Source organism: Eubalaena glacialis, chromosome Y, assembly GCF_028564815.1.
Source record: "Eubalaena glacialis isolate mEubGla1 chromosome Y, mEubGla1.1.hap2.+ XY, whole genome shotgun sequence".
Taxonomy (NCBI): Eukaryota; Metazoa; Chordata; class Mammalia; order Artiodactyla; family Balaenidae; genus Eubalaena; species Eubalaena glacialis.
The window spans coordinates 6573674-6584113 of NC_083737.1; positions in this window are offsets into that span (position 1 = coordinate 6573674).

Genomic DNA, 10440 nt, shown 5'->3' on the forward strand with positions numbered 1-10440 from the left:
ACTTGTAAATGGGAACTTATTTGGAAATAGGGTCTCTGCAGATGTAATTAGTTAAGATGAGGTCCTACTGGAGGAGGGTATTCCCTGAACCCAATGGCTGGATAGTAAGTGTCCTTATAATAAGAGGGAAAGCTGGACACAGAGGCACACCAGGAGAAGACCTTGTGAAGACACGGCAGACATGCCCTTCTCCACGCCCTTCTTATGGCTCTGTCTTCCCTTCCCCGCTCAGTGTCCTGGTGAAGGTCCAGCGGCCAAGTCCAGTGCAGTGAAAGTGGACAGAGCCACAGAGGTTCTAGCCAGAGGCAGCATGTTCGTAAGAGGATGTCACCGCCACGGGGGGCTCCCCTGTGCTGTCCCAAACCTCCAGCTGCCCCTGGAACACCGGTTTCTCTTCCTTTGCCCATCGTGTCCCCCCAGACACGTCCCTTCACTTCCTGTGTCCCAGGGTCTTCCTCATTCCAATGCCTATCTATCCACCCAACCATTTGCTTTTAGGATAAATTACAGAATTATACCTGTGCAGGGAATCTACGTATATCTAAATATGCGAGGAGTATCTACAGATACCTACACACGTGCACAGGACCTAGAGATATCTACACGTGTGCAGGGCATCTACACATATCTAATCTACACATGTGTGGAGTACCTACAGATACCTAGATCCATGCAAAGCATCCACAGTTATCTACATATATATATGTGAAACATCTCCACATAATTATACACATGCAGGGCATCTACAAATATCTACACAAGTGTGGAGTACCTACAGGTGCCTACAAACATGCAAAGCGTCTACAAATATCTACATACATGTGAAACATCCTCACACAGCTATACATGTGCGGGTATCTACAGACCTACACGTGTGCGACACTTTAGGGACCAGGCACTGCAAAGGTCCGATGATGTGTGGGCATCTCTCATGAAGGTGTGTGCTGGCACCACCCACCCTTGGGAGGCTGGCCCAGGTGTGAGACGTCCAGAACCAGGTGTCCATAAAAGAGCTCCATGTTCACCGCCCTGGGAGGTGAGCTATCCGTCCTCCTGTGCGAACTCAACCGGTGGTCACCCTAATGTTCCCCTGTCCCTGGGTGAGTGATGATCCCATTAGCCACCTTGAACTCTGACCTCTGTTCCAAGAAAGACCCCGCGAGACAGATGGGTCCTCGTGAAGACACTATTAACACAATTCATTTTGCCAAGAGTTGTCTACTTCAGTAAGTTGTTCCTAATTAGCTATCAAGGGAAGAAAGAAAAAGAAGGCAGCGCTGGGCCCTGTTATTATGTATTGATTTTCAGCGACCGCTGCTCCTCTTGCAGCTGGTGGTGTGTGGTCAGAGAGAGAACAGAGGGGCAGACACTGCCAAGTGCGTGAGCTGTGCCTCTGGTCCTGTGGAGGGAAGCTTGCCCGCCGGGTTCCCCGTGCCTGGCCCTCGTGAGAATAGCTGTGTGCCCAGGAACGCGTGGAGGCTTTTTCTATGATCACAGTTGTCACAAATACAGGGGGCTATGAGCCCAGACCACAACAAGCCCCTCTTGCTCTCATCATGTGTTTGGGAAACACCACATCTTGCCTATGGTGTATAAGACGTTCATCGAGGTCTTGGGGGAGAAAGAAAGAGGTGAGGTGGGGTCTCTGCTCTCCCATCCACAATTACCAATGACCCCCCCCCCCGCCTTGTCACTATCCACAGCATCTCCATCCCTCTGCTTCTGGGAACCCCACAGTCCCCTGCACCCCGGCCTTAAGGCAACCACACTGTCTGGGCACATTCTTTGAAGCCCCCTCCCCCTTAGGACCTCCTGGTCCCGTATTCTCCACTGGTCGCTGGGCTCCACACCACACTGAGCCCGGGAGGAGGGGGCAGAGTGCACCAGCTCTAGCCGCTGGGAACATCCTTCCCCAGAGACACTCGGGGTCACACAGGAAGCTTAGCCCCATGACAGGTTCAAGGGGCTCCATGCAAAAGTTTTAGGGGGCAAACGGCCATCTTTGCTACATCCCTTTGGAGCCCTCCCATATACAGGTAGGAGAGGACAGTGTGCCTTTTTACCAGGACACTCCGGACACAAAGTAGGTACAGGTGGAAATGCTGGGCGTCCAACCAGACACATATCTCAATGGGATCACATGCCCCGACCTGCCCTGCTACCTACACGTCAGACCTTTTCTCACCACACATATACCTGCAAGGTCACCTGCCCACACATGTCCAGACCCTGCATCTCCAGACTTTCCTATGACACCCCTCCTGGTGGTTTCCTAATCTCTCTACCCTCTTCCTTCTCCATCTGGGGGAGGGCATCATGGTTGATGTGGATGGTTTTTCAATATTCAAATATCCATTAAATGCTTTTTTCTTTATTTTTGGCAAATAAATTATCAATGCCCGGGAGCCTCAAGTGCCACAAACATATTTACAGCATTTCCTTTAGGGGTGATGGAAACGTTTTGGAAGTAGATAGAAGTGGTGCCCCCACAACATGGTGATGGTGCCAATGCCACTGAATTGTCCACTTTATTTTATTAAAATTTTTTTTTTTTTAATATTTGGCCATGCTGCGCGGCTGGCGGGACCTTAGTTCCCCGACCAGGGATCGAACCCATGCCCTTGGCAGTGAAAGAGCAGAGTCCTAACCGCTGGACCGCCAGGGAATTCCTGAATTGTCCACTTTAAAATGGTGAATGTTAGGGTGTGTGGATTTCGCCTCCAGAGCAATTTTATAAATACACACATGCAAACATGTCACAGGCACCCGAAAGACACATCTGGGATTCAGCTAACAATCTCCCAGAGGCCGGTGTACCCCAGCTATGTTTCTCTCGCTCTCTCACTCTCTCTCAGTGTATAGCCTCCCCTTAAAACTCACCATGGGGTCTCAGCAGCCCTTTCTCGCAGCACCGAGCTGTTTGACCCTTCATCACTTCTTGCTCTGTAGATGTCAGCTGACTGGTGGCAGGGAAGGAGGGGAAGGGGGCATTCTGAAGATTTACCCGTTCCCGGAGAGGCTCGGCCCTGCCGGCCACAAAACTCGAGGCCGTCTGTGATCTTCCGTAACCGCGCTGTCCTGTTACCTGGAAACCAGCATTGTTATAAAGCAGAATGAGGCCGCTTTGAAGTTTTTTTTTTTTTTTTTAATGGAAGGCAAAATTCACATGGTTGCAGGGAACACGGTTAAAAGGGAGGAAGATTGTCAACATATTACCTTCCTTTTTTTTCTTTTCATGGAAAGGCATTTTATTTTAAATATAACAGTGTGTACATGTCCATCCCATGCTTTGAATTTTTAAACGTGCACCCCGTCCTCTCCGTGGGGTGTCGTAAGGCGGGGACGGAGCTCCATTTGTTTCTATTTTCCATCAAGGCATCAAGCACCTCCACTCAGGGGAGTTTCGAGTCCCGTTAAGGAAATCCAGAATCCGGTGCCTGGACCTCTTTGGTTCTCACCTGCAGGCATGGAATGGCGAAAAGAAAGACAAAAAAAGTTTTGCGTCAGTTTCCAGGCAAGCCTCCTCTTCATCAGGACCTGCTTCTGGAAAGGGGGGAGCTCCTTCTCGCTGGCGGTGGGGCACAGCTCCAGTCTGAGCTGGTGTTTGCTTTGTCTTTGGAGGGAAAAGTTCAGAGAAAGTCCCTTGATTGTGTGCTTTTGTTTCCTCCCGTGCCTCATCCCTTATAACCATTATTTAATGAATTTTTATTAGAAAAGCATGGCTCTGCTTATGAATTTTTTTTTTCTTCTGAAACCAGGAGTAGGGAGGCGGGGTGGATGTGTGTTTTCCCTGGCATCAGCCTCTGCGTTTTTTAATATCGGGTGTGCACTGAAGTTCACTCCAGGCTCACTCTGGAATCAAAAGGCAACAAAGGAACTCGAACAGGAAAGGAAGTCACGAAGATAATGCCGCGGAGAGGAGCCCTCGGTTGCAGGGGGGGCAGGAAATCAGCACACGTTCCTCGCCTCCCACCAGCTCCCACTTTTCTGCCCTTTGTCCTGTGTCACCTCTGGCACCTAGGGAAGGCGGGCAGCGGGACCTGAGGAGGACCTGAGTGTCTCTTCTTCTGAAATGAAATTGCTTCTACTCTGCCTGTTTTCATTTTTCTTTTCCTGCAGGAAAGGTCAAAAGACACAGAGGTGAGGTTCATCACAGGTGGAAAAGCTCCCAGGAGAGGAACTCGGGGCAGACATGGCCTGGGCTTCTGGGCATGCACACCCCCAGGCTCCTCCAAGATGGGTGAAAGGGGATCCCCATTTCTGGCTTTTGCACATTGCACGCTTCCCCCGAAGGAAAGTCCCTTATCTGCAGGTGCCTTGGCCCCATTGAGGACAAGTCTTCCTTAGGTAGATGAGCCCCTTTTATGCCCACCACCAGCACAGACCCATCAATCTCATTGACCCCGTCTTACAAAGACCGTTGACTGCACCCAGGTTTCGGCGTCACCTCATTCCCTCTGACTGTCTTTGAACCACTCCCGTGGGGCCCCGGACATCCCCACCTGTAACACCAGGCACTTGCAATGTCTGTGCACGCCTGCAGGGCATGTGCTGTTTGCCCGCCATCCCTGGACCAGAGTGGTCGCTCCACAAACATTGATAAACGGACCGATGAAGGATGCAGGAGAGACCTTCCTGATGCTCACCTTCCAAGCTTCCAGACGCGATTTTGTTGCATCTCCCTTGGAAAGACGAAGATTCTCAAACCAGCCTCATACTTGGAACTCATGACTCAGACAGACAGCCCAGGGGTTCTTTTTAAGCTGCAGCATCTGTCCTTAAATACCATCCGATAATACTTAATGTGGAGGAATCTCACACTCCTGCTTATTTGGATATAGAATCACCGCTGCTAAGTGTGCCCTGTGGAGAACAAAACAGCCAATCTTGGGATGCAGAAATCCAGGAATCCGCCCTCAGAGCTTCAACTTGTTTGCATCACTTTCATCAGCAAAATGTTTCCCAAAAGCGGCCAGTGTGGGTTGATGTAAATGAAACTCGGAGGGAAAGAACGGTGCCATTTTGCTCAATCGTGAGAAATAAAAATAACAGCAAAGCCTTCTGTCATTGGAGTGTTTCATAGGAACCATAAAACAGGGAAATACTCAAAAAAAATAAACATTTGGTAGTGTATATATGTCCATGCCACTCTCTCACTTTGTCCCAGCTTACCCTTCCCCCTCCCCGTGTCCTCAAGTCCATTCTCTAGTAGGTCTGTGTCGTTATTCCCATCCTGCCCCTAGGTTCTTCATGACCATTTTTTTTAAGATTCCATATATATGTGTTAGCATACGGTATTTGTTGTTCTCTTTCTGACTTACACTAGCAAGTGTAAAACCGATAGCTAGTGGGAAGCAGCCACATAGCACAGGGAGATCATCTCGGTGCTTTGTGACCACCTAGAAGGGTGGGATAGAGAGGGTGGGAGGGAGAAAGACGCAAGAGGGAAGAGATATGGGAACATATGTATATGTATAACTGATTCACTTTGTTATAAAGCAGAAACTAACACACCATTGTAAAGCAATTATACTTCAATAAAGATGTTTAAAAAAAAAAAAAGAAACCACACCCACACTGTTGGGGGAAAAAAAATAGAAAACACTGCACTATTCGGGACAGATAAAGTGAAAATTATCAGATTTGTAATAACTCAAGGAGTAGGAAAAGCTGCTTTTGCCTTAATTATCAGTCCCCAAGGGACAAGTGCAAACATGATCTGGGAACGTTAACCTTCTTCATACCAGAGCTAAAAAATAAATAAATAAATGCAAGATTTCCCCCAGAACAATATCATCAGTACTTCGATTACCTATTCAAGATTTATGTTATTGTTATAGTACATTCTATGTGTCATATATTCATTATGTATATGTATTAGTTTGCTAGGACTGCTATAACAAATACCCCAGATGGTATACCCCAGATGGGGTATTTGTTAAACATCAGACATTTATGTCTCCCAGTCCTGCAGGCTGGAGTCTGAGATCCAGGTGTGGGCAGGGCTGGTTCCTCCTGAGGCCTCTCTCCTGGGCATGTAGATGGCAGTCTCCTCGCTGTGTCCTCACGTGGTCGTCCCTCTGTGCGTGTCTGTGTCCTGATCTTCTCTTCTTATAAGGACCCCAGTCCTATGGGATCAGTGCCACCCTAGTGACCTCATTTTACCCTACTCACCTCTTTAAAGACCCCATCTCTGAATACAGTCTCATTCTAAGGTCCTGGGGGTCAGGACTTCAACATCTGGATTTGGTCGGGGGAAACAATTCAGCCTAAAACACAATATTACTAGATACTTTCACCATCAAAAATCAAGAGAAGTATTTAACAGAAAAGATTTCAATGTCGTCTCCATTTTCAGGTTTAAAAAAAAAAAGCAAGGAGAACTTTAAAGCACTTCTTTTTTTAAATTGTGCTAAAAGCACGTAACAAGAGATCCACCCTCTTCACAAACTCTCAGGCTCACAACACAGCACCGTTTGCTGACGGGAACCACCACAGCCCAGTGGTGGTCCCCACCTGCCAGGTGGATGTTGTCAGCAGCTCCCATCCGTCACCTGTGCATCCAGAAGCAGAAGCTTCTAGACCTGCTCTTGGCGAGCAAGGGACGCCCTGCCCCCACTCGGCCCGGCTGACAAGGGCACATCCTCCCACTGCAACACCACGTCCTTTTCCTTGTGGGGTCCATACCTGCTCCCATCACTGTGCCTGGGGGCTGAGACCTTTGCAAGTTAAATTACTGGCCCCAAGTTCCCATGGAGAGCTAGATGCTAGGTGCTGAATGCTAGGTGCTGAATGCTAGGTGCTGGGTGCTGAGTGCTAGGTGCTGGGTGTTGAGTGCTGGGTTCTGGGTCCTCTCCAAGGTCCAGCATCACCCATGCTTGAGCCAACCCCAGATCCCGTTAGTCTAGGTGGGTCAGGTGGAGACCTGGCTGATGGATCCTTGGGTGACCCTTTGTGGAGACCCCTGATCCACCCTGCTTGTGATGGGGGAGTCCGGGCCAGGACACATGCCCGATGTAGCCTGGGTCCCTCTGTGAGTCACCGTGAGGCCAGGATTAGACCCGAGCTCTCCTGCGCGTCAGGGGCCAGGGTTTACTATAACGGACCCTGTGTGGAGAAGGGTTAATTTTGCCCCAAGAGAAGGCTGGCCTTTGCCCTTGGCTCCCAGGTGGTCCCCTCTGAGCCCTTGGGATGTTCTGTTTCATTAGAGTCTTTTTAGCGGGGGCCACACCACATCATCTGTGAGACAATGTGATTTAGGATGGAGGGCTTGGACCTTGAGGTCTCAGCTCGACCTCTGCCGGGTCTGGAGGCTAAGGTCAGCCGTGTGGACGGCCAGCCATCCTACCAGACCTGGACCCCAAGTGCCACCCACCCCCAAGGCACACTCTACCAAAAACAAAAGAAACAAACCACTCTCTGTGCTGAGTGTGGTGTTTTCATATAAGGTTGAAAATTTTAATGATTGAAACGTACTTTTTATTGACTATTACTGGATTAGTCCAGATAAACATAGCCAATAGGCTGTGTATAGATGTATATATGCCAGGGCCTGTTACAGGAACTGACTCAGAGCATTCTGGGGGCTTAGACATCACGCTCTCTGACGCCTGCAAGCTGCAAACCCAGAGCTGCTGGTGGATTAAGTCCAGAGTCCCAAGAGCCAGGGTCTCTGATGTCCGAGCACAGGAAAGGGTGATCCCCCAGCTCAAGGAGAGAGAGAGAAAATTTGCCCTTTCTCTGCCTTTTTGCTCTATTCATGCCCTCGATGCATGGGCTGGTACCACCCACACTGAGCCCTGATTCAAGTGCTATTTCCTTCTGGAAAAACCCTCGCAGACAGGCCAGCTGCATGTTGGACCAGCTACCTGGGCCTCGCTGAGCGCACTCAAGTTGACCCATAAAATTAACCATCAGAATCACTGAGCAATAATAAGGAGTTGATACAGGAAACCATTTGGATGACTCTCCAAAGAATTACGCTGAGGGGGAGAAAAACATTCCCAAAAGGCGGCAGAGATACGACTCCATCCATATAACACTTTTGAAATGACACAATTCTAGGAAAGAAGGACAGATTAGTGCTTCCCAGGGGGTAGGGATGGGTGGGGATGCTGACCGGAGGTGAGCTTGATGGTAAAAGGGGAATCTGAGGGGTCCTGGCGGTGATGGAAACATTCAGGACCTTGACTGTGGTGATGGCAACGCAGACCCGCACAGGTTATAAAATTGCACAGTGCACAAAACACACACACATACACAGAGTGTCAGCATCCGGATACTGGTGATACCATACTCTAGTTCTGCAAGATGGTACCATGGGTGGAAAACTGCATGCCAGGCACTGGGGATCTCTTTGTATAATTTCCTACAACTGCAGGTGAATCTAGAATTATCTCAAAATAATATTTAATTAATTTTATTTCAGTTTTTATTTTTTATTTCATATTGCAGTCTAGTTGATTTACAATGTTGTATTAGTTTCAGCTGTACAGCAAACTGATTCAGTTGTACATATTCATGTATCTATTCTTTTTCAGATTCTTTTCCCATATAGGTTATTACAGAATACTGAGTAGAGCTCCCTGTGCTTAAGTAGGTCCTCACTGAATATCTATTTTATATACAGTAGTGTGTATCTGTTAATCCCAACCTCCTAATAAAACACTTTTTAATTAATTTTAAAAGAGCTCCAAAAAAGTGTTCTTAACCAAGGATGAAAGAATAAGAGAAAGGAAAGAAAAAGGAAGAGAAGGAAGCAGGGAAGAAAAAAACGAAAGGATGGACATAGCGCCTGGTTGGAGTCTGTACAAATCGGAGGGGAGAGAGTGAGCCAGAGGGAAGAGGCTCTCAGAGATCCCCGTGCACACCTGTCGGATTCTCTCTGCCCTCCTCCCCTCCTTGTGGACCGAGTGTTTCCTCCACTAGGGGGTTTGCAGACAGAGGCAGCCTCTGCAGAGGAAAACCCTGAGAGCACCCGCTGGATGAAACTGCAGCCTCAACACAACTGTCCCAACACTCTGAGCCTCAGCGCCCTACCGCTTCCTCGCAGACCCCCGAGCCTGTTACGAGAGGGGGGCCATCCTCATCCCTCCCCGAAGCCCGTGCCGTGGAAATCCGAGGAGGTCTCCATGTGGTCGTCATCATTCCCTGCACAGCCTTTAGTCTACGACTCTGCCTCAGAGCCGGCAGCCTTGCAGAGATGATAACACACAATCAGTCAGGGCCGGCAGAGTACCAGGCAGCCCGGCCTCAATTCCCAGCTGCCACACAGAACGCTTCTTTTGTGCATGTTATCGTCTTAGTTCTTCCCGTTGAGCCAAGCGGCGAGGTCCACCTTTTCACAATGCGCCCTGGAGGCTGGACGCCCGGCAGCGACGGTTCATTTATTCCCCTAATATGAACACACGAATGCAAATAACCAGGAAGGATTGATTAGTGCACAGCCCGTGCGCCCAATGGGGCACCGTGTCGCTGAGAGATCCGTCTCTGATCCTGCGTGTTCACCATCTCCAACCTCTTCTTAGGTGAAATGTCTAGATCTGCGTCTAGATAGAGATTCTGGCGTGTGGCCGGCGTGTCATCAGCACCCAGAAAACTGCAGCACCCAGAAAATATAACTCTTCACTCTTGTAAAATAAAAATGAGCTCCAAAGAGAAATTTTAGCCTGGTCCGTTTTAAGCCCCTTGGAGACGGAAGATTATAAAAATCAGAATTCACAACTGTGTGTCCAGCCCACGCTCAGAAGACAGCACACTGGTCGTCCTAATTCTTTATAATTTTGGAAGACGGGAACTTGCATTTTTATTCTGTGCCTGGCCGCCGGGACACTAATATGACTCATCACTTTTTCTGAGAAGCCTGGGATCATGAAAGTGCCCAGTCAGAGCCGGCTACTGGGTGTTTAAGAAGAAACAGATGTAAGTAGATGCGCCTCTGAGCACAGTCTTTGACAAGAGTCAGGGGACCTGGCTTCCTCCAGGAAAGGCTGCGTTATGTCTGGGAGAAGGGGGTCAGGAGGCAGAACTACCTCCCACCCTCCACCCTTTTCTACCTGGCGAATGCGATGCCTTCTGCGTGCAATCCCTGAGAAAATGTTTGTTGGTCATCCTTGCGGTGTCCCCAACAGCAGATCCTGAAGAAGGGTGCACGGCTTATTTGGGGCGGGTCCCCAAACAATTCAACAGGGCAGTGAGAAATGAGGTGCAGGGTGTGTGAGGGGAGGGGAGTGGTAAGAAAACAGCCTGTTGGAATATTTAACCCCCAATTTCTAGCCATATAGGGGAGGGCTGCTGATGGGGGTAGGAGTGTCCCGGGTGACTGTGAGAAATGACCACAGACTGGGGGATGAAAACAACAGGACTTTATTCCCTCTCAGTCCTGGAGACCAGACGTCTGAGGTCAAGGTGTCATCAGGGTTGGTTTTATCCGGAAGCTCC